A 23,708-nucleotide genomic window follows, 5' to 3' on the forward strand; every position below is an offset into this window, starting at 1 on the left:
TCATTGGTCTCATTTTAAAATATTTTCCATATACTCTCTCGTCATCATAACTGATACTTAAAGCTATGCCCTATAATGCAAAACCAAAGAGCTTCTGCTTAATCTAAAAACTGGTTAGAGAATAAAAGAATATGTTTACAGCTATACATTTAGCAAAGGATTAGTTTGTGGAATGAAAAGGAATTCAGCTCAGGAAAATATCAAACAATGTGGTTTATAAATGTGCAATAGATTCAAGTAGACATTTTGCAAAAAAAGACATGCAGAGGGTCATCAGGTGTCTGGGACAATGCTCTAAGTCACAGAGCACAGTCACGGAGTAACAGTACTCTTGTTACTTCACTTAGATTTTTCTGAAAAAGACCAAAGAGAGCAAATGCTCCCTAGACTGTGCCGAGAGGGACAGTATGGATACTGTTAGTAGGAATGTGAATTAGAACAGCCAATATTGCCAAGAACCTGGAAGTTTCTCAGAAAACTAAACCCAGTAGTGCCATTCTTTACAAAGAAGAATCACTGTGCCGCTGAGCCACCTGCATCCCCGTGTTCTCCGCAGCGCCTTTCTCAGAGGCTAAGGAATTCAGTCAGCCTGTGTCCATCATAGGCTTTTAAAACTGTGGTACGTACATGTAGTGGGATTGTCTTTGTTTTGAGATAGGGTTTCTCTGTGTAGCCCTGGCTGTCCTGGAACTTAGGATATAGGAACAGGGCTGGCTTAAAGGCACACAGATCCCCAGACCTTCATGAGGTCTTTGTAGCCATATTTAATTTCCATAATAGAAACTATAAAATAGTACCACAATTTCTTAATAAATTTGACACACTTCACATATTACCTATAAAAAGCCTTAGTTTATTAACCCTTTCTACAACTTTGGTGGACTTGCCTAGATTAGAATGAACTCCAGCATGAAGCAGCTTCTGCATGGGTGCTTACGGTTAACTCCATTTTGGACTTAGGTGTTGAGAGATGAGTTGGAAAACTGCCTTGTCAATCAGACACTGATTAGAAAGTGGTTTTTTTATTCCACTATAATGCAAATTATTGTAGTTTATTTCTAAACTTAAAAATACTGTAGTTTGTGTGTAACTGCTAGGTAATGTGTGTAACTGCTAGGTAAAGCTGTACATGCTTAGGATGCTATGTGCTGTTTCTATACAGGTACTCATTGTACAGTGTTCAAATCACTGTGACCACATCTATCTCTTCAAATAGTCATTTCTTTCTATTGACAACATTCTAATCATTTCTTGTTCTTTTTAAAAATGCAGCACCAACTATCGTTACCCTATTGTGCAACATGCCACCAGAATTGGTTTTTTCTCCTCTCTAATACAAGGCATTAATCTCCCCATCCCTTTGCCCCTTCCTACTTTTTCCAGCTTCTGGAAACCACCACTCAGTTCTCTTAACAGAGTTATCCTCCACCCGCAAACCCACTCCTACCTCTCCACCTTGGCATTCCCCAACATTGGGGCATCAAGTCTATCCAGGATCAAGGGCCTCTCCTCTCATTGATGTCCAAGAAGGGCATCTTCTGATACACATGTGGTGGAAGCCATGGGTCCCTCCAGGTGTATTCTTTGGTTGATGGTTTAGTCTCTGGGAGCTCTGGGGGGGGGGGCGTCTGGTTGGTTGATATTGTTGTTCTTCCTATGGGGTTGCAAACACCTTCAGCTCCTTCAGTCCTTTCTCTAACGCCTCCATTGGGGGACCCCATTCTCAGTTCAATGGTTGGCTGTGAGTAACTGCCTCTGTATTTGTCAGGCTCTGGTAGAGCCTCTCAAGAGACAGCTGTATCAGACTCGTGTCAGCAAGCATTTCTTGGCATCTGTAATAGTGTCTGGGTTTGGTGTCTGTATATGGGCTGGATCCCCAGAGGGACAGAGTCTGGATGGCCTTTTTTTAGTCTCTTCTCCACGCTTTGCTTTTTGTCTCTTGAGTATTTTGTCCCCCCTTCTAAGAAGAACTGGAGCATCCACACTTTGGTTGTCCTTCTTCTTGAGCTTCTTGTAGTCTGTAAATTGTATCTTGGGTAATCTGAGCTTTTGGGCTAATACACACTTATCAGTGAGCTCATTCCATATGTGTTCTTTTGTGACTGGATTACCTCACTCAGGATGATATTTTCCAATTCCATCCATTGGCCTATGAATTTCATAAAGTCATTGTTTTTGATAGCTGAGTAATATTCCATTGTGTAGATGTACCACATTTTCTGTATCCATTCCTCTGTTGAAGGGCATCTGGGTTCTTTCCAGCTTCTGGCTATTATAAATAAGGCTGCTATGAACATAGTGGAGCATATGTCTTTGTTATGTGTTGGAGCATCTTTTGGGTATATGCCCAAGAGAGGTATAGCTGGGTCCTCAGGTAGTGGAATGTCCAATTTTCTGAGGAACCTCCAGACTGATTTCCAGAATGGTTGTACCAGTCTGCAATCCCACCAAAAATGGAGGAGTGTTCCTCTTTCTCCACATCCTCGCCAGCATCTGTTGTCACCTAAGTTTTTGATCTTAGCCATTCATTTGGTGAAATCTCAGGGTTGTTTTGATTTGCATTTCCCTGATGACTAAGGATGTTGAACATTTCTTTAGGTGTTTCTCAGCCATTCGGTATTCCTCAGTTGAGAATTCTTTGCTTAGCCCTGTACGCTGTTTTTTAAATAGGATTATTTGGTTCTCTGGAGTCTAACTTCTTCAGTTCTTTATACATATTGGATATTAGCCCTCTATCAGATGTAGCATTGGTAAAGATATTTTCCCAATCTGTTGGTTGCTGTTTTGTCCTAATGACAGTGTCTTTTGCCTTACGAAAGCTTTTTAATTTTATGAGGTCCCAATTGTCAATTGTAGATCTTAAGAGCCTAAGCCATTGTTTGGCTCAGGAAAATTTCCCCTTCGCCCATGTGTTTGAAGCTCTTCTCCTTTCTCTCCTATTACTTTGAGTATATGTGGTTTTATTTGGAGGTCCTTGATCCACTTGCACTTGAGCTTTGTACAGGGTAATAAGAATGGGTCAATTTGTATTCTATCTGCTGACTTCCAGTTGAACCAGCACCATTTGTTGAAAATGCTGTCTTTTTTCCACTGGATGGTTTTAGCTCCTTTGTTAAAGATCAAGTGACTATAGGTATGTGTGTTCATTTCTGGGTCTTCAGTTCTATTCCACTGATCTCCCTGCCTGTCTCTGTACCAAAACCATGCAGTTTTTATCACTATTGCTCTGTAGTACAGATTGAGGTCAGGGATGGTGATTCCCCCAGAAGTTCCTTTATTGTTGAGAATAGTTTTCACTATCCTGAGTTTTTAGTTATTATAAATGAATTTATAAATTGCTCTTTCTTATTCTATGAAGAATTGAGTTTGAATTTTGATGGGGATTTCATTTAATCTGTAGATTGCTTTTGGCAAGATGGCCATTTTTACAGTATTAATCCTGCCAATCCATGAGCATGGGAGACCTTTCTATCTTCTGAGATCTTCTTCACTTTCTTTCTTCAGGAACTTGAAGTTATTGTCATACAGATCTTCCACTTGCTTGGTTAGAGTCACACCCAGTTATTTTATGTTATTTGTGACTATTGTGAAGGGTGTCGTTTCTCTAATTTTTTTCTCGGCCCATTTTTCCTTTGAGTAGAGGAAGGCTACTGATTGAGTTATTCTTTGTCCAGCCACTCTGCTGAAGGTGTTTATCAGGTTTAGGAGCTTTCTGGAAGTATTTATAGCTTCAGTTTTACTTGTCAGAGTTGGTATTCTCAGGACGCTTGACAGAAGCCAGAGGTCCCCCAGTGTCTCTGGTGCTTTAAATTAAAAAACAAACAAACAAAAAAACCCCAAAACCAAAAACCAAAAAACAAAAACACCCAACTTTTTATGTACCCAAAAAGTCATTTTATTCAGCTCAGTTCAGCTCAACCTTGCTATTCTTCAATTGTGATCACAATAGTACAAAGGAGGTTCATGCTTTGTAATTTGTGTGTGATATCTAGGGTTAATGAAACTAAATGTAAATGAGATATTGATAATATATTATCAAGTTCCGAAGAAGTCATCTATATTGAAAAACCCAAAGAGGATTGAGTGAGCAGTTTGGGTCTGAAGGAACATGTGAATTTTGAAGTGTGCCAGTGGAGGGAACTGAGGAAAGCTCAAATGGCTCCCGATCCAGTCTTCGAATGTGTGTGTTGCTTTCACATTTCGATCTGTTTGGCCCATTCTACGTCCCATGGCTGATTTTTTAATTACTGTGGAGTATGATGATGAGATGGACATGCATAATTTAAAGTCTAAAAAAATAAACTTGAATAATTTATAGTACAGTATAAAAATGATTTTCTAGATTAACTTGCTATCAGAGCATGCATTCAGGTAGTTTCCTAAGGGTAGGTGTAATGTTGACTCAACCAGAGGAAGAACTGACAGACACTGTCTCGCAACCAGGAGAGGCAAAGACAGCTTAGTTGACTCTCCTTTTGAATACTAAGAACCAGGACCACAGAGACAGGGATTTACCGTGATGTCCTTGGTGCTCTTAGGTCTGGGCTGCAGTAGTCCATAGAATTGTATGAAGCACATTCCAAACTTATTTTTGTTGAAATACTTGAATATGTAGTATTTAACTTGTATGGAATTTGTAAGCTTCTATTGATAGACCAGTCCAGTTCTCTCCTCCTTCCTGTTCCTCTTTCTAGATTGTGTTTTACTTAGAAGATGGTGAAAAAAACATGAAATATATAGTATGAGTTTGGTGTGGCAGGCACATATTATCATTATGACATTGACATAGTTCTTCATAGCACACACATGTGAAGAACTTATCTAAATTGTCCTGAAAGACGGAGAGGTGGAGTCCACCACAGGTTAAAACTAGAAATTTGACTTTTTTTTTTTTTTTGTCGTCGTCGTCGTTGTTGTTGTTGTTGTTATTTGTGGTACGGGGGACTGGACCAAAGGTCTTGTGCATGTAAGATGAGCATTGTATATGCTTGAGTAAGATTTTTAGCAAGATATTGGGGATAGCAAAATCATTCATGCTTCACATGCATCTGTCCTCTGTGATAGTCCTTTAAACCTGGCGCTCTACCACAGATGGCATTGTAGCAGCTTTGTCAAGATGTCATTGATATCTTATAGTTCACTGATCTAAATTGTGCAGCCCAGTGCTTTTCTTGAGAGCAGAGCCCAGTTGTAGCAGCAATCCATTTTTAGTGCGTGGCCATTGCCCTCACGTCCCACTCCAAAGCGCGTAGGCCTAGGAAACTAATGTTAGACTTTGTTTTCGTACATTTGAGTAGTCTGGACATTTCATCTGAGCAGAAGAAAAGAATATGCGTCCTTTTAGTAGAAGCTCTCTTTTATACATGTGAGCACCCATGCAGATGCCATCCATGTTGCACTGTTTCATCTTTGTTCAGTTTTTTATCATCATATACTGTTCCACGTATGTATAAACTGCCTTTTGTCTATCAGTCGATGGACATTTGCATGTTTTCCTCTTAGTTTTCTAAAGTATTTTTACTGAAATAGAATTTTTAAAGTATAATTTTGTAATTTTATGGACCCACAACAGAGAAAACTCTTTATAGTCCACCTTAAAAATATAATGAAGTTATAGGAAGCTTAGAAAGAGGTGAAGACTCGATTAAGGTCTAAGAAATCGTCTCTGTGTGAGACTGCATGATGTCTATCACACAGTCAGCAAACCGGCTGCCATAGTTGGCTACTCCTCTCCTTTTTTTCTTGGATATTTTATGTATTTACATTTCAAGTGTCCTCCTCATTTCTCACTGAGAAAGGTAGAAGAGCACTGGCTTCTTCTTGAAGGAACCAGTATTTGACTCCCCAGAAGACACTCAGCGCAGTGCTGTTTATAACATCTACACAATGAGACATAAACATCTATTGAAAACTTATTTACATAGAATTATCTGGCAGATAGGCATATAATTATTTAAATAAAAAATTCTTGATTCCAAGAAGACAAAAAAAAAAAAAAGAAAAGAAAAGAAAAGAAAAAGAAAGAGGTAAAGAATCCAAACTCAGGAGTTAAAGAATAAATATATAGTATAGTGAGTAAGTCTTTCACTGCCATGGTTAAGTTTATTCCTAAGTATATTATTCCTAATACTAACATTAGTATTTTGATTTATTTGGAAAGTGCTGCTTGTTATGTGGTTAAGGCTGGTTCAAACATACTGCCTAGGCTGACCTTAAACACATAATCTTCTTATTGGGATTAGAAATATGTGCTAGTATGTGGAATTTTTATTATTTTTATTGATATTGTAGATAGAATTGTTTCCTTAATTTAATTTTTGCACAGTTTACTCCTAGTTTATAGGATCACAAATGATTTTTGTGTTTTACAATTTATTCTTTTTAATACTTACATATTTATTTTAGCTGAGTGCAGTGTACCTGTCTTCAGACACAGCAGAAGAGGGCATTGGATCCCATTACAGATGGTTGTGAGCCACCATGTGGTTGCTGGGAATTGGACTCAGGACCTTTAGAAGAGCAGCCAGTGCTCTTAACCACTGAGCCATCTCTCTGGTCCTTACAATTTATTCTTTGTATACAATTAATCCTTGAAACCTAGGAACCCTGTCTGTCAGTGGCTGTAGCACTCAGGAGAGCTGCCTCTACACCTTACCTAGGCACCACAGTGGAGCTGTCGCTGAGGGTGAAGGCACAGGTGAGCCTGAACTGAGCTGGAGAACAGGCTCAGGCCCCCACAAGCTGCAGCACTTGGGGGAGTGCGTCCTGCACATTGATTGGGCAGCACAGTAGAGCTGGTTCTGGAGGTATGGGTGCAGGTGAGCAGGTCCTGAGAGCAGAAGTGGCCTTACCTCCTACTGATGGCAACATTGGGTGGACTCGTTAGAGCATTGCTTGAGAACTCCCTGGTGAAGTGAATAAGGTAGAGCTACTGACACACTGACTGCTTGGTTACTACCCAGGATATAATCTGTGAGTATATGGGACCCATGAAAGGGCCTGCTTTGCTGATGCAAAGCTTCAAGATCTCCACGTCACAGGGCAACAACAGGATAACATGGTGAAGACCCAGTAGTGATGCTGTCACAGAAACCAGAAATGTAGAACCAGACCAATGACTCATTGCAATGAACATTTGCAAGTGAAGATATGTGGACATATAGGTATACTGTAGGACACACTAGGACATAAAAGACTTGTATTGGCATAGAGATAGATGTATGTAGATCAGTGGACTAGAACTGAGGATCTAGAAATAAGTGCATATTTACAACTCATGTCTGTTTCACAAGTGCTAGGATTAAAGGTGTGAGCCACCATGTCTGCCATGAAGAAAATTTACTTAGTAGTTAATAGTCTTTTTTATTTTGAGTTTTTGAGTCATGGCTCTTTTACCTCAGGCTGGTCTGGAAGTCAACTATGTTGTTGATGATGATGACCTTGAACTTGCATCCTCTTGTCTTTCCAAGTGGGGTTGGACATATACACTGTCACGCGTAGTTTTCGTGCAGATTGAACCCATGGCTTTATGCATGCTATGCAGGCACGTCATCAGCTGGGTTACATCCTCAGTCAGACAGTCTAGTCTTGAAAGACACTGGTGGGACAAATGGTACCTACACATCAAAGAACTATGGCGCACCATCATTACTGCTTACAAAAAAAATACATACGTAAGTGTAAAGCCTAATACTGTGCTCACAAAAACCTCCCCGCCAAACCCCCCAAAAGCATAAAAGCAGATTTTTGTAGCCTAGTTCTCAAATAACACCAAAAGGGTATCTTTCTAAAGAAAAAAAAAGTACTTCATTGTACATTATACCTGGTCATGGCACCATCATCAGAATGAAAAAGATAACCCAGCAAATAGAAGAGCTCCAGCTTATAAGGTACTCGTAAAGAGGCATCTGATATAAGGTTCTTACATGCAGGATTTAGACAGGATTCTCACAACTCAGAAATAAGGCACGGTCTGACTAGAAACAAGTGATGAATCTGAATAGACAGTCTTGCAAAGAGACAAGAGAAGTAGTCAGGAATTACGTGAAAATCGTCAGCATTATTAGTCACTAGAAAGGTGCGACTTAGGCCAATGGCAGTGACCCTTGTGTCTAGGAGCTGAGATACAAAGGCCTGCGGTGGCCCCGCTTAGCAGTGGCCCCGCTCAGTCTTTGCGCTTTACCAGGTTAGTTGCTTAGTTCCTCTGGAGGATCAGAATGTTCCACAAATCTCTTCTATAGTAAGGGACAGGCAGGGTTTTAAGGTAAAAATTTGAATGATACTTAGTAATACTCTATTTGTATCTTTTATTGTATACAGTTCACTTGTCATGCACTCTTGAATCTTTTAAAAACAAGGAGAGGATACAAGAGAACGACTAATGTTTGAATTGACCTATCAGTGCCTATTTTATTTAGCAAATAGTCTCATGCCTGCATTTCAAGTCCTAATAGTTTTTTGCTCTGCAACTCTAACTCCTCTTTACAAATATCTTCCTGTTTATTTCAAAAGCCCTATCTAGTAGCTCAAGAGCTTTTGAACTAAGAGAATCTGGGAACTGGCTGGCAGCATGCCACAGAGCATTCATTTTGGAGATTGAATGGCTCCTACAGCTGCTGTTTGTGTGGAGCCTCCATGGTCATTAGTTTTCCATTATTTCCTTCAGTATGTAGTAGGTTCAGGCGGAAATTGGGGATTGACTGAAGATGGAAAGTAGGGAACATAGTAGAGAGAAGGTGTTTTAGTCGCATGCAAACTGAGTTTGCCAAAGCAAGAGCAGTATTGTTTCACCGTTCTGGAGTTGAGTTTGGAAGACGGTGCTGGCCAGGGCTTTGGCTGCTCTCGGAGATCCCTTCCTTGCCTCTTCTAGCTTTCATGACTGTAGGAACCTTCGGTGTTCCTTGACTTATGGACCAGTCATTCCATCTCTGTCTTCATATGGCATTTTCTCTGACTGTCCACATTTCTCTTATTCTATAAGAATTCCTGCTTTTCTGCCATCTTGGCACTTGTGGAGGCCTGCTGGGAACAGGACTTCTCAAAAACAACACAACAACAAAAAACCAAAAAGCAAAACAAACAAACAAAAAACCCAGAGCAGGTATGTCTGGAAGGCTGTGTGGGTCTGGAAGGCTGTGTGGTGCAAGGCCACTCTTGCTGGCTCTAAGAGAGGTCTCTGGAACCAAAGAGAACATGCAGCTCTTCTTAAAATTTAAGGCATTTATGCCCGAGATGAAACTGAGTTCTACTTAGGCAAGAGATGTGCTCATATGTACAAAGCAAAAAACAATACAGTGACTTCTGGAGGCGAACCAAACAAAACCCGAGTGATCTGGGGAAAGTAACTCCGGCCCACGGAAACAGTGGCATGATTTGTGCCAAATTCTGAAGCAACCTTCCTGCTAAGGCTACTGGACACAGAATCCATGTGATGCTGTACCCGTCCCGGATTTAAACTAATGGCAAGTAAATAAATAAATAAAAGTGGGAAAATAATTCCCACCATCAGATTAAGGCACATCTTAATAGAATATGATCTTACTTTACCCTAATTCTATCTGAAAGGTCCTCTTTACAAGTAAGATCACATTATATGAGCTAAGAGTTAAGATTTCAACATACCATTTTTTTTGGGGGATTGGAAGAAGATCATAATCTGTAACAGAAGGAATTTTCTTTCAAATGTATTTAGTTTGAGCTGTGAGATGACATATGAGTACAGTGTTTTCACAGAGTCAGTGTAGATAAACTGAAGCATGGTTAGTGAAATGTGAGAGAAGAGTGTCATTGTCAGCTTTGATATATAGCCTCAGGTCACTGCTCTTGAAAGCCATAGTTGTGCTTTTTGTTCTTCAGGAAAATAAAGATGGTGAGTGCTGCTGTTGCTAGTGCAGCAGGAAGGTCCCCAAGGACTTGGGCCCAGGATTAGGAGGCTGTGGGAGACTTGTCACCTGTCTTAGGAACTGTGGTCATGGCCAAGGGTATGGGGTTCATGGAGGTAAAAGCTTATGGAGAGAGGTCGTAGTCAAGATATGATTGATTGGTCTTTTTAAAGTTCTTTTAAAATTATTTATTTTTGTTTTGTGTGTATTGGTGTTTTCCCTGCTTGTGCCTGTATGAGGGCGTCAGATCATCTAGAATGGAGTTGCAGACAGGTGTGAGCTGCCATGAGGGTGCTGGAAATTGAACTGGGGTCCTCTAGCAGAGCAGCCAGTGCTCTTAACTGCTGGGCCGTCTCTCCAGACCCTAGAGATGATCTTTAAGATGGTCTTTACAATCAGAGAAATTATGTTTTTAAAGGTTTTTTTTTTTTTTTTTTTTTCGGAGCTGGGGACCGAACCCAGGGCCTTGCGCTTCCTAGGCAAGCGCTCTACCACTGAGCTAAATCCCCAACCCTTGTTTTTAAAGTTTATTAATGTATTTTATTATATGACATGAAGTCCATAATAATATGTTCATTTAAGTATATCATGTGCTTCAACCCGATTCATCCCTCATTATCTGTCCCTTTTCCATTCTGCTTGTCTCGTCATCTTTCCAAAGGTCCATTCTAGTTCTGGATTCCATATGAGAGAAGACATGGTTGGTTTTTGTCTCTCTAACTTTGATCATTTTCTTTATATGCTCATACCCAGTTCCATTCGTTTTCTTGAAAATGACATATTTGCCCTTTATTGTGCACATATACTGTGGTGGGTGTTTTTTGTTTTCTTAGCTTCCTCATGTTTTAGCACTTCCACCAAATTCAGGGATGCACCCGTTGTGAATAGTGCTACAGTAACCATGGATACGCAGGTGTCTGCAGTTTGCCTACTTAGTTTTCCTAGGAGAGGTCTAGCTGGGTCACATGGGACTTCTAATTTTAGTGCTTTAAAAGAACATCTATATTACATTCAGTAGAGACTGGACTAATATACATTCCTACCAGTATGTAAGATTTCCTTTATCCTCAATGGCATTTGTTTTGTTCTGATGATAGCCACTCTGATTAGGGTAAACCTCGGGGTAGTTTTGACCTCAATTTCCCTCATTGGCAAGAAAGTCTGCTGAAAAAATTTGTTTTCATGTTTGGTAGTCATCTGATGAGGACTGTATTGTTCATTGAATAGATTTTTTCTTTTAAATTTAAGTTCTTTATCCTAAATACCTAGATATCCTATGAACTAAAGAAGACTGATGTCTTCTCTAGTTTCCTTCTTTAGTGATTTTAAGTTTTCATTGCTGAGGTCTTTTACCTCCTTGGTTAAGTTTATTATTAGGTTTAATTTTTTAAGTTTATTCATTTGATACCAGCTATATAACTAGAGACCAGCTATATGAAGGGTTCTCATGAGCCCTCTTTGCCAGAGTAGTAGCTTTTGTTTCTGTGCAGAAGCTTTTTTTTTTCTTTGGTTCTTTTTTTCGGAGCTGGGGACCGAACCCAGGGCCTTGTGCTTCCTAGGCAAGCGCTCTACCACTGAGCTAAATCCCCAACCCCTGTGCAGAAGCTTTTTAATTCTAGGCAATCCTATTTGTCAGTTCTTGATGCTATTTTTTTTTTAAGTGTGGGAGCAGTTTTCAGAAAATCCTTGCTTATACCTGTGTCTAAAGTATTTTTCTTTAGCAGTTTCAAAGTCTTACATGAGGGCTGTTGGTCCACTTCGAACTGTTGTATATTGTAAGAAATGAGACCCTAGTTTTATTTCTTTATACATGAATATCCAGTTTTTCCAGCACCATTAGAGAGGCCATCTTTTTTCCATTGTATATTCTTGGCATCTTAGTAAAAATCACACACACACACACACACACACACACACACACACACACACACACACACACCCCGTGTGGCTATAGTTGCATAGTTTTATTTCTGTCTTATATCCTATTCCATTGGTGTACATGTCTGTTTTGTGGGTGTGTGCACACACCAGTACCTTGATATTTTTGTTACCATGGTTGTATAGTATAGATCCTGTTCTTTCTCCTCAGGGTTGCTTTGGGCTTTTGTGCTCCCCTTGTGACTTTTAGGAGTTTGTTTATTTTGTAAAAGATTGCATTGGGTTTTTTTTTTTTTGTAGGGATTACAGTAGGACTTTATCTCTTTTGGTAATATATCCTTTATCATAGTCCTAATTCTTCCTATCCACGAGTAGGGGAGGTCTTCCATCTTCTCGTGTCTTCTCTAGTTTTTTCTTCAGTGCTTTCAAATTTTTCACCTTGGTTAAGTTTATTACTAGGTTTAAAATGCTTATTTTATTGATTCATTTGATGATATTGCAAATTATTTCCCTCTGATTCCTTCCTCAGCACGTTCTTTAATGATTAGTAGATGAACTACTGAGTTTTGTACATTGGTTTTATGTCCTGCTGCTTCACTGAAAGTGTTTATCACATCTGATTGTGGGTAGGGATGTCAGACTGACTCCTTGTTCACAGTGCAGAACTGAAAGTGCATGGAGCAAGTAGAAGGTAGAAATCGCTTAGGTACTTTTCTTGAGTCTGTGACTGTAGGCAGTTGGTGGATCTTTAACTTTACGTGAATCTACCTGTACAGATTTCCGTATTCATCATCTAAGGGCCTGGTTGAGGTTAAGTGAATTGGACACATTTACTTTAAGAAGAAAGAATTCACTAAAATACTTGAAGAGTGTGTGAGGAGAACAAAGTTTTAAGATGGTAAGGATCAGACAATGGTGCTAAGAATGGCCTAGATTTTGGAAACGGACAGCTATACTGCAATTCTGTTAGCTGCAATGGAGTCAACTTATCATAGGCTGAAATCTTAATTTCCACTGTGATTGTAGGTAGTGAGGCTTTGGGCAGGTAATCTCCCAAATGGCAAAGGAATTTGGGGGACACCTTCTTGTCCTCTTATGATAGTACAAGACTGGAAACATGCAGACAGACCCTCACTAGAGTCCAGCCATACTGGTAACCTGGTCTTGGAAGCCTACTTCCAGAGCTATGAGAAGTCTCTGATGTCTTTTATTTATTTGTTTTTAATCTGCCCAGGTTATGCTCTATGATAGCAGCCCGGAATAACACAAATAGTATTTCTTGTCTTCACTACTTAATAATGGGCAATCCTTTTGTCTTCACTTTCATCGGTAAAGTGGCACGAGTAGATAAAACACTAACTCCCTGTAGTCCATCTATTAGAGGAAAAACACAGGTTCTTATAAACAAACCACCAACTGTGGATTGATGACCATTTTGTATTGGTTTGTATTACATCTAAACTGGTCTGGTTGATGCAGTCAGTGCATTTCCCAAGTGTGTTCTCTAGGTGTTAGTTCTAGTATAGAGTTTATGAAATCCAAGGGGGAAAGCTAAGGATGACTTTATCATACCTAATGACTATTTTGAGGAGTATTATTACAAAGAGACCTGCTATATCTTCTGTTTATCTAAGAATTTCCCAGATTAGTCCATTATAACAGAAGTTAAGATACTGAAGCCAGTTTTCACTAAGCATTACTATTTTGGAACATTCACTCCTGTGAGAATTGGTCCTTAAAATACCCATGATTAGCAGTTAAGTCCGGTGCTACACTGCTTACTTGTACTTCTAAGTAATTGGGAGTCTGGGGTAATATTTGAGCCCAGGAGATAAGGCCAGCCTTGACAATATAGCATGGCTCTGTTAAAAAAACTAATTTTTAGTGCTTTTAGAAGAAAATATTTTAATGTTTATTGTTCAACTGTTTTGGTAAAGAGACTGCCTGGTTTATAATTATCTTTTCTGGTTTGCCAACAAAGCTCTAATATAAATGTAGGGCTGGTACCTATTGTATCTAGACAGTTTAGGGAGATGTTGAAAAGACTGTTAAAGGAAATCAAAGTCATGCAGATCCTCCTTGTATAATGCATAATTATAGTGGAGAGTAGAATGGTTCAATAAGCCCAGAGGTTTACTAGATGCCTTTATATTGCCAATATTATTCCTTAAAAATAGTTTTGTGGAGGTATGATTGATATGCAATAACCTAACTTGTTTAATTTGATACTTACTTGATAAATTTGAGCATTATTTGAATGCCTGAGACAAAGCCTTAACACATTCAAGCCAAACGTACTTATCACTTCCCGGCATTTCTCCAGAATCCTCTCTGTCCCCAGAGAACCACTTACCTACATAGAATTGTATCCATATAATTTGTTTGTTGGCTCTTTTTCTTTTAATGATTGCTCTATCTCATTGGTTGACTTGTTATTAACTGTATGTGTTTTATTTGTTGGAGTCGGGCATCATTTTTTTTTTTAAATTAGCTTCACAACCTTCTGGAATGAAAACATTCTAGATTAATAGCATTAGAAACAGCTCTGATGAAGTAAAGTCACTATCACACAAGATACAGAAATATGGCTGTTTACAGAGGGGTGATGTAGTACTGACTTATGTCAGTAATACTACAGGAAAGGATTTTAAAGTCTTTATTTAGGCATGATTCCACTTGTCTAGCAGAGGCACAAAATAGTATGACATAGCTCTCTCCAATAAAGTACAAAGAAATGTAATTTGTTAGAATACTTTTCATTATTTACACAGTTCATGTTTTCTCTTCATGAACAACATTTAAAACTTATTTTTTCCTAAACAAAATAATACAAAACAAATAACCTAACCCCTAAACAAAAGGAAACGAAACAGGCAAGTCATTGGATTCATCAAAGATTGTTGAGGGACACAAGTAAGACTTGGTCGAACCTGTCTTTTCCTAGTCTGTTATGTTTGAGTAGTAAGAAGGTCCACGGAAGGACGGTGTTGTCCGTTAATCCCCACTGGGGTCCAGATTGACCTTGGACTTGCTTCTCTCTGTCTCAGCCACTTCAGAACCCAGGCTATGGGGATGTCCCACTACCTTGAGCAGCATTATGCTCATTTTTTTAGATTATTCTTTTTTTAGTACATAAAAGGAGAGATAATGACTGCTGCTTCTGGCAGGGCTGATAGAAACACCAAATAAAGTTGCTGGAAAGGGAAAAGGAGATTTTTATATAAGTCCATGGTTTTAAATTATGTCACATGAGCAACATGATGGCTATTAGGAAATCAGGAAAAAAGGAGAAACTATGTTTGGAGGAACAGATGGAGATACAGTGTATTCCTGTTGGCTCTGGCTTCATTTGTATGACATATATGGGGTAGCTGCTGGCAAGAGAGAGCAGACACAGTAAGATGCAGGAAGGAAAGCTATCACTCATTTTAATGGGAAGGATTTTTTCCTTCACAGAGTGAGACAGAGAGAAAAAAGAATAGGCTTTCAATGCTACGTTGCTCTAAAGCTTTGAAGAAGAGGGAAATCAAACATTCCCTGAGAAGTGTTTTAGACTTGAAATATGATTTGGAGAGGGTTTACCTAAGCCTCAAGCTATTCTATGCATAGTTTATGTGGTCATATCAATTAAGAATTAATTGGGAAAATACAAAATTTAACCTGAAGCTCTTCTTCAGGATCCCGTTTTTCCTAAATTTCATTAGAAGGCCAAGAGGTAGGAACTAACCCTCTAGTTTAAAATAATATTTTTCTTTGGTGTATTTTTAAAATCTTTGTGTGTATGTATGAGGAGGGTCACAGGCTAACCTTGCTTGTTGGCCCTTCCTTTCCCACTTGATTGAAACAGTATCTTTTCTTTGTTTCTTTGTTTTCTTTGTTTCTTTGCTTGTTTGTTTGTTTCTTTCTCTTTTTTCCTTTTTCTTTTCCGTGTGTGTGTGTGTGTGTGTGTGTGTGTGTGTGTGTGTGTGTGTGTGTGTGTGTGTGTGTGTGTGTTATTCCTTTACACACTAGTTGACCTGTGAGTTTCTGGGGATTTGTCTGTCTCCATTTTCAGTCTCCCTGTGTAAGAGTGTTGGTATTACAAATGTCTACTCCTGGCTTCAGCTTTACTTAATGTAAGTCCGAGGGATTTGAATTCAGGTCCTCATGCCTGTGTAGATGCTTTACCCACTTAGTCATCTCCCAGCCCTGGTGCAGTGTTTATAGTTAGGGAGCATACATCATTCATAGATCTCAGTAGCCGTCCACCATCTTATGAACATAGGTGATTTGTCCTTCACCGGAGTGTCTCAGAAAGGGTAGTGAGCTTCCTATGGTCATACAGTCAACTGCTATCACAGCCCAGACATTCTAATTCCTAGTTCAGCATTCCTTTATGCGTATTCTGTCTCTCTAAGGACACCTGTTTTCTGTAAAGTAAGAATTAGCTCATACTTTAAAAGATCTTTCGGTGCAGAGACCATAGCTCAGTAGCATGTAGTTTAACTAGCATGTAGCATGTAGTTTAACTAGCGTGTCAAGTACCAGAAGTTTAAATGAAGATATAAGTGTTTCCATGGATATTTACTGTTTTAGTTTACATAAAGATCAATTTAAAAAGTTATAAGAAAATTTTGTATGTTTTCATGCATTGGCTTGTTAATGTCCTCTTAATCAACTTATTTGATATCTTGTTGTTTATCCACTAAATAATATGAATTATTTATGTTGTGGTAGTAATAACCTTTTTGTAAATTCTTGGGTAATTTTAGCTGGTTTGTAATATCTTTGGTGTTCTTTATCTCTACTACCTTCATGATCCTCCTCCCACCCCTGCTTAATCCCTTCTTCTCCTAAAACCTCCTGCTCCCATTTTTATGTCTTTTTTCTACTAGGTTTTTGTTTTATGGTTATGCGTGTGTGATTTTCTCTGGTTTAATTAAAGTTGCTTGCATGAACATGGGCCAGAGGTACTCTTACTGCAGCATAGCACCTTACTGGTTGCTACACCAGTGAGAAAAATGAGTCACTCTTCGCCCAGCCAGCGACCATCTTTGTCAGTAGCTACTCAGGGTGGTGAGGCTTCTGCGCCTCCCTCTGATCTGTGCTGGAATGTTCAAAGGTAATCGCAGGTGGAGTGGCGGTAATCCGTTAATCTTTCACTTACTACAGTATTCCCTCTGTGCAAAATGTAGACAAAGCGTATTATAACCTTCTTTACTCTTCATTGTGCTGGAAGTCGCTGTGCAGTATGCAGTGTTCTTTCCCAGATTTGTCCCTTGCATGGTACAATTTCAACTTGTCAGACAAGAAGGTCTTACTGGTATAGTAGTATCACAACTGTTAAGCGATAGCTGAGTGATTTCTGATTGATTCTGAGGCCTTTTCCAGAAGTTCTGTGGGCCTACTCAGAGACCTATGGCTTGAGATTCCATAGGTATTAAGGATGAACACACGTGCGCATACTTAGAAGAAAATACTTATTTGTCTAAATAACATCTCTTACAGATATGTCTAATGTCTGGGGAGTGTTTTCCTTGGACTGTTAAAAACAAAACATATCCGTCAGTTTAGTCTTTGGTTAAGCTTTACTGCTTGACCATGCAGGTGGCCAAAATGAACTATTTTCTTCCTGTCCAGGCCACTGAGAATCTGCTCCTCAGGGGTTACTTGAGCTTGAGATAAACCTTTAGCTCCTCTCACAGGATGTGGAGGTAAATACTTTTCATCTCAGCACTAAGGTTGCAGAGACAGGCAGATCTCTGTGAGTTTGAGGCAAGCTTGGTCTACATGGTGACTTCTAGGACAGCTGGGGCTACATAGAGAAACTCTTGTCTCAAAGCGGGGGGTGGGGGGAGAAAAAGAAAAAAGAAAAAGACAACTTGAGGGTTAAGTATGGTGATACACACTGTAATCTCAGGACAAAGGAAACAGAGGCTCCAACATAAGGCTAGCTGAGGTGAAATAGCAAAACTTTATCCTTACTGACGAAAAAGGAGAAAGAAAAACAAAAGGGGTAGAAGTACCTTGGCTTTAATTAGTTTCTTGATTTGGCTTGAGTCATAGTATCAGTTCTGTTAACATTTTAATATGTTCTTATCTATATCTTTGGTATTGTTTATGGTTGTTGGTTACTTAGTTTTATTTTAAAGTTGTTACATAGCAAGAGAATTCTCAAGTAACTGCTATTTATGCAATATCTCAGAGGGTAGTATCTTCCCCTCAAGGTGTCCATCAAGATAATCCTGTATAAATCAGATTTATGTGTCACCTATTTTTGTACAAAACAAGCTTTAGGCTGAGTTTCTTTTTAGCTACATTTATTTATTTGTTATGTATATTTGTGTGAGCATGTGTATACCATGGCAGTGTGTATGGAGGCCAGAGGTCAACCTCTGGGAGTCAGTTCTCTCTTTCTCTGCTTGCATGTGTCCTGGGGACTGAGTCATCAGGTAGCTTACCGATTCAAGCCTGATTGTATGCGTGCGTGTGTGTGTGTGTGTGTGTGTGTGTGTGTGTGTGTGTGTGTGTATTTTGGATGCATGTATGTCTGTGTACCATGTAAGTGCCGGGTACCGGAGGAGGTCAGAAAAATGAGCTGAGGTCCCTTGGACTGAAGCTATGAACAGTTGTAAGCTACCATGTGGGTGCTGGGAATTGAACCTGGGTCCTCTCGAAGAGCAACAAGTGCTCTTAACTGTTGAGACAAGTCTAGCCCCCTGCCCTCCATACCTGAGTTTTTAAAAATCTAGTATAAAGATACTTAATTTTACCACTGTGGTCATGGAGTGGATTTAGGAAATACTGTGGAAAATATAACTACAAATTAAATAGTAAACAGATGGGGAAAATAATCAAAGCATATGTAATAAACGGTTATAATTGATAAATATGATATAAACAAAGGAAACAGTTTACATATCATATTTAAGATGAAATGTAATGAACAGTATTCAGCTTCATGACAATGTTTTTATCAGGCTGTATATTTTATATATGTATAAACGTATTTTCTTAGGCCAACATATGCAGTTTTTAAATAGTAATTTTGTGTTGTGTATAGTTTGTAGAGGGATTTTAATACAGCAACATGGCTGCTCTGGCAAGGGATCACATCTAAAGACCTTCTCAGTCTCCATGATCTGGACAGAATACAGACATACCCTGGATTATGGTAGGATCTGACTGTAACACAGACACACCTTTAGTACGTACCTTTAATCTCTAACAATGAAGGCAAGGTTAGTTTGTAGGAGGAAGCAGCCATATTTGAGTGACATCTAATTATGGGCAGAGAGAAAGAGTTGACAGAATGAGTCTGATGCAGCACAGGAAGAGAGGCTACTTAAATGGAGTTGGGGCAGGGCGGGGGCAGGGGAGGGCACAGCAGGGAGGGAAAGGGATAGGAGCAGATGTGGTGGCTGGTGTGTGTGTGTGTGTTGCAGTTTTGCCAGGATAGGTTTCAGAGAGAACAAGCTGGACACAGGTGGAGACAGGATGAGCCAGAGAATGAGAAGGAGCCAGAAGGTTAGAACAGACTGTCGGAGTTAGTGTGAGGGAGAGCAGAGCGGGTTCAGTCGGAGGCTGAGAGAAACGGGATTGATATAGTCACTTGGAAGATAGATTGTATGGAGGCCAGAAGCTTTCAGGCCTAGGCCTAGGGAGAGTTAGAAAGTAAACTCTGGGCCCAGCCCATGCTATGTATTATCTGTACAGCATGAGTATGGTTTTCCTTTCATCTTCAGAGGAAATCAAGGAGACATTTACAGTGATTAGATATGTCTCTCATCTATTAGAAAGGAAAATATTTACAATATGATGGGGTTGTTTTGAAAGCTACTTTGTAAAAGTGTAAGTAGCTTGATAATTTGTATCAAATAACTTAAAATGCTTCTTTGAATTGCTTTGATACTTCCCACAACCTTTGTAACTTTTTCGGAGAAGCAATTCTAGATACTTGACATTTTATTTATGAAGAGGAAGACATAGGTAAGGGGTGAAATGCATACTAAGTCTGTAGGTTCGGTCTCCAACCAAAACCACCATCAAAAGTAAATATGTGTAACTGTAAATAAAACAAGAACAAAATAATGCACAGGCATTGGTTGGTTTTGTGTGTCAAATTGACAAAGCAAGAAGCCTCGGTTGAGAGTGCCTGCATTGAGACCCACCTGTAAAGCATTGTGATCAGTCGGGGAGGGCCCAGCCCATTGTGGGTGCTGCCATCTCTGTGCTGGTAGTTCTAGATTCTATAGATCTATACGAAAGCAGGCTAAGCAAGCCATTAGAAGCACATCAGTAAGTAGTGCCCCTTCATGGCCTCTGTATCAGCCCCTGCTTTCAGGTTCCTGCATTGTTTGAGTTCCTGTCTGACTTCTTTTGAGGATTAACAGCAATGTGGATGTGTAAGCTGAATAAACCCTTTCCTCCCCAACTTCTTTTTGGTCATGGTGTTTTGCTGCAGCAATAGAAACCCTGACTAAGACAGATTTTTTTTTTTTTAAAGAAGTCAACTGTAGAAGAGAATACTCAGTCTATATTGTATGTATTTCAAAGTATCTGAAAATTATGTGCTTTTTCTGAGGCATGCATCTGAATGGTGCTCTTTGAAAAGTAAACGTGTGGGAGGAAACGACTTTTGTTGATTGGTGACTATAGCCAGCTGCCCAGTCTCTGTGTCAGTTTTTATTCTCTGCTTTTCTCACATAAACACCCAGGGGAGGCTCTGTGCTATTTTGGTGTTGGTTGAGAGTGTTGGGGATTCAGTCATACCCATGCAAATCCCCTTATCCTCTTCTTAGTGCTTTGCCTCTGTATCCTGGTGTTATGTAATTTCTTTTTTATTTATTTTTTAAATAGTTCTGTGACCTCAGAAAATTTCTTGATGAGCTTGGTATTTATAAAGGCTTTATCTTGTTGGCAGATAATACCTTTGCATTGAAACTTCCTTTGGAAGGTTATAGTCCCTCTTACAGTGTGAGACAATCTGAGGATGCCAGCCGGACCTGCACACCTCCCTCTAGGTGTGCTGCTCTTATCTAGGTCTTGGCTTAATGGATTCAGCCCTTGGTTTTTGAACATTTGAAATTCAGTTCTAATAACTTGAGTGTTCTTATCTAATAAAGGTATAAAGGAAAAGTATTAAAATGCCAAAACCCTTTTTTTATGTTTTTAAATGTGTAACATTTAAAACTGCCTACCAAATTTATGGATGTCTTACTAGAAACACATTACGTTATCCATCTGCTTCTTTTGAGATGCTCACGTGTCAAATAATATATTGTTAACTTATTCAGCCTCTTCAATCCTCGATGTGCTTATTCTTTGAAATCTTAAGGCTCTATAAGTTGGATTTTATTTTTAAACAAATGTTTCATCCATAGTTCTATTTTAAATGACTGTATTATGTTTTATTTATTTTTTGTGTTGATGGTGTAGGCTTGTTTTGTTCTCTAATGCTACACGACCATTACTTACATGTTCACTAACACACACACACACACACACACACACACACATACACATGCACACACACACATGCAGACACATAAGCATATGCTAAATACATCCAAATGCAATATTTTGGCCATAGCGATACTTGTTTGGAACATTATTATGATAATTTCAAATTGCTTTTACTTTAAAATGTTCACCTATGTACTTGCAAATATGCATACACATTTCACTTGTACATGATGCATTTAGACATATGTATGTATGTATGTAAACTTTATAATTAACATTGTAATAAATACTTTATGCCCAAATGTGTTCACTTTTTTTCTTTTAATATTGTTTTTATCAATAGCTGTAAAATCACTGATTGAAAGTATAAGGTTTTTTGTTCACTTACTGTATCTTTATATTTTTCTAAATTCTAATTTAGATAGAAAGCTAATGATTCAAATAAATTAGGGAATCAGTGAAGTAACGCAAACAGCAACCCTTGAAACCTGATGATGTGGAAGAAGACAGAATTAATTTCTTAGTATCTAAATGGTTTCAGCAAACTGGATATTATTTGAAATAAAGCTTTAATGTCCATTATTACTATCTATTCTCTTAATGTGTGTCTGGGCTTTGGATGGAGTTTTTGTAATTTATTAATTTTTACAATTTAAATGAAGTTAGATTCCCACCAATAGCACTAGTTTCATCATTTTCACTTCTAAGGAGATGATAAAGTACATTAAACCCCAGTATATCAACTTAATCTTGTGCATTATGCCACTGGAGGGCATTCAGTAAGCAGTAGCGTACATTCTGCTCCATTTTAACTTCTGTTCTATCCAGAAGAAGCCCCCACGTAACAGTGCTGTCTCAGCCCAAAGACCACACCCTCAAGTCAGAGAGTCTCCTCTGTTTTCCACCGTCGGAACCTCCACACAACAGATAGCCTTGGCCGTTTGGCCCCCCCAGACATGAGTTCTGTTTATTCATGGAGCGTCCAGTTGTCTGGCTTCACTGCACTCCAAACCTACAATTATAAAACCTGACATTGCCTAAGTGTTTAGTTGTTTACTTTCTTACTAAATTTAGAATGTTAGCATTTACTGCTATCATTATCCTAACTTGTCTAAATTCAGTTCCATGGCAGGATTTTTGTGCTTATATTTTTAGATAACAAATTGGAGAAGTAATATTATCTGTCTTTTGGATCTAAAGCTCTCCTTCAAAATTCTCAGAAAATGAAATTTTAGGTGAAAACTGCTAGGACTGTAGATGTGGCTCAATGACAGATGCTTAGGAACGTATGTGAAAGACTCTGGAACACATATTCAGCATGCACCTATAAGGTAAACAAGGAAGAGATTTTGTTTCTATTCCCCAAGTATTACAGTTTATGCTAAACCTGCTGAACAGAATGGTGTGTACCATAGTTTACAATCACTGCTATGCTTTAATTCTGATGGTAGTCTACAGAACATTTAGGGCATGAATTATGTATTGTTGCCAGTTTGCATCCAAAACTCCTTGAAGCTAAATGAGTGTATCATTTGCCTGTAATTACCTAGTAAGTTCCAGGCAAACTTAAGTTCAAATGATTTGACGGATTTTTCAGTAATCATTTACATTGGTAAGCCTTATTATGACTTTTGGATCTACATGTCGAAAAAGAACACACTGTGGCCAAGCTTGGCAGCACATGCCTTTAGTCCCAGCACTCAGGAAGCAGAAGCAGGTAGGTCTCTGTGTGTTTGAAGCCAGCCTGCTCTACAGAGTTCCAGGACAGCCAGGACTGTTACACAGAGAAACCCTGTCTTGGGTGGGGGTGTCAAAACAGAAAAGAAAAAGAACGCACTGTGGTGAAGTACAGTGGGCAGTCACACATAAAACTGCACTGTATATGTCCTAGTGTAGAACTAGTTATCTAGCACCCAGTCATCATATTGCCCTGGATTGTACTGGATGCTTTAATATAGTCTGACCTGGTTGGTATGTTATATCTTAACTGAAGTGTGCTGCACTCATACTTAATGCTAAAATATGTGTTAATAAGATTGAAGACAAAATCTTCTTAAAGCCATCTATCTAATGAACTGGAATGTTTTAGAAATAATAAGGCCTTTAATAGTGGCAAACTCCTTTATTTCATCTCAGCCCCTGCTTCCCAGAGACAGGTGATTTTCTGTGTTCAAAGTCAGTCTGGTTTAAATAGAGAGCTCCAGGTTAGCTCGGACTACATGGTGAGGCCTTATTTCAAAAAGGGGAGGTGGTGAGAGAGGGGGAGGGAGAATTTACCTTGATAGGATATTAAAGGAATTGTAGAATTGTATTTAAACTAATTAAACCTCAGCCTCCACCCTTAAGCATTTTAATTATTTTAGGATTATCCAATAGTAAGCAAAATAAAAGGAGTCACACTATTTTAATATTATCCAAACTCTGAACACATTAAGACAACGATATAACCATGACTACCACCCCCACCTCCCTCCTTTCTCCTCTGTATCCTCTTCCTCCTCCTGT

At 39.0% G+C, this 23,708-nt stretch overlaps 1 protein-coding gene across 2 annotated transcripts in view; it reads left to right on the forward strand.

The window, feature by feature from the left end:
• Positions 1-23,708, forward strand: part of Cog5 (component of oligomeric golgi complex 5) — a 297,903-nt gene that overhangs the window by 99,395 nt on the left and 174,800 nt on the right. The gene's annotated exons all lie outside the window — the stretch shown is intronic.

This window comes from Rattus norvegicus, chromosome 6 (assembly GCF_036323735.1).
Source record: "Rattus norvegicus strain BN/NHsdMcwi chromosome 6, GRCr8, whole genome shotgun sequence".
In the NCBI taxonomy this organism is placed as follows: domain Eukaryota; kingdom Metazoa; phylum Chordata; class Mammalia; order Rodentia; family Muridae; genus Rattus; species Rattus norvegicus.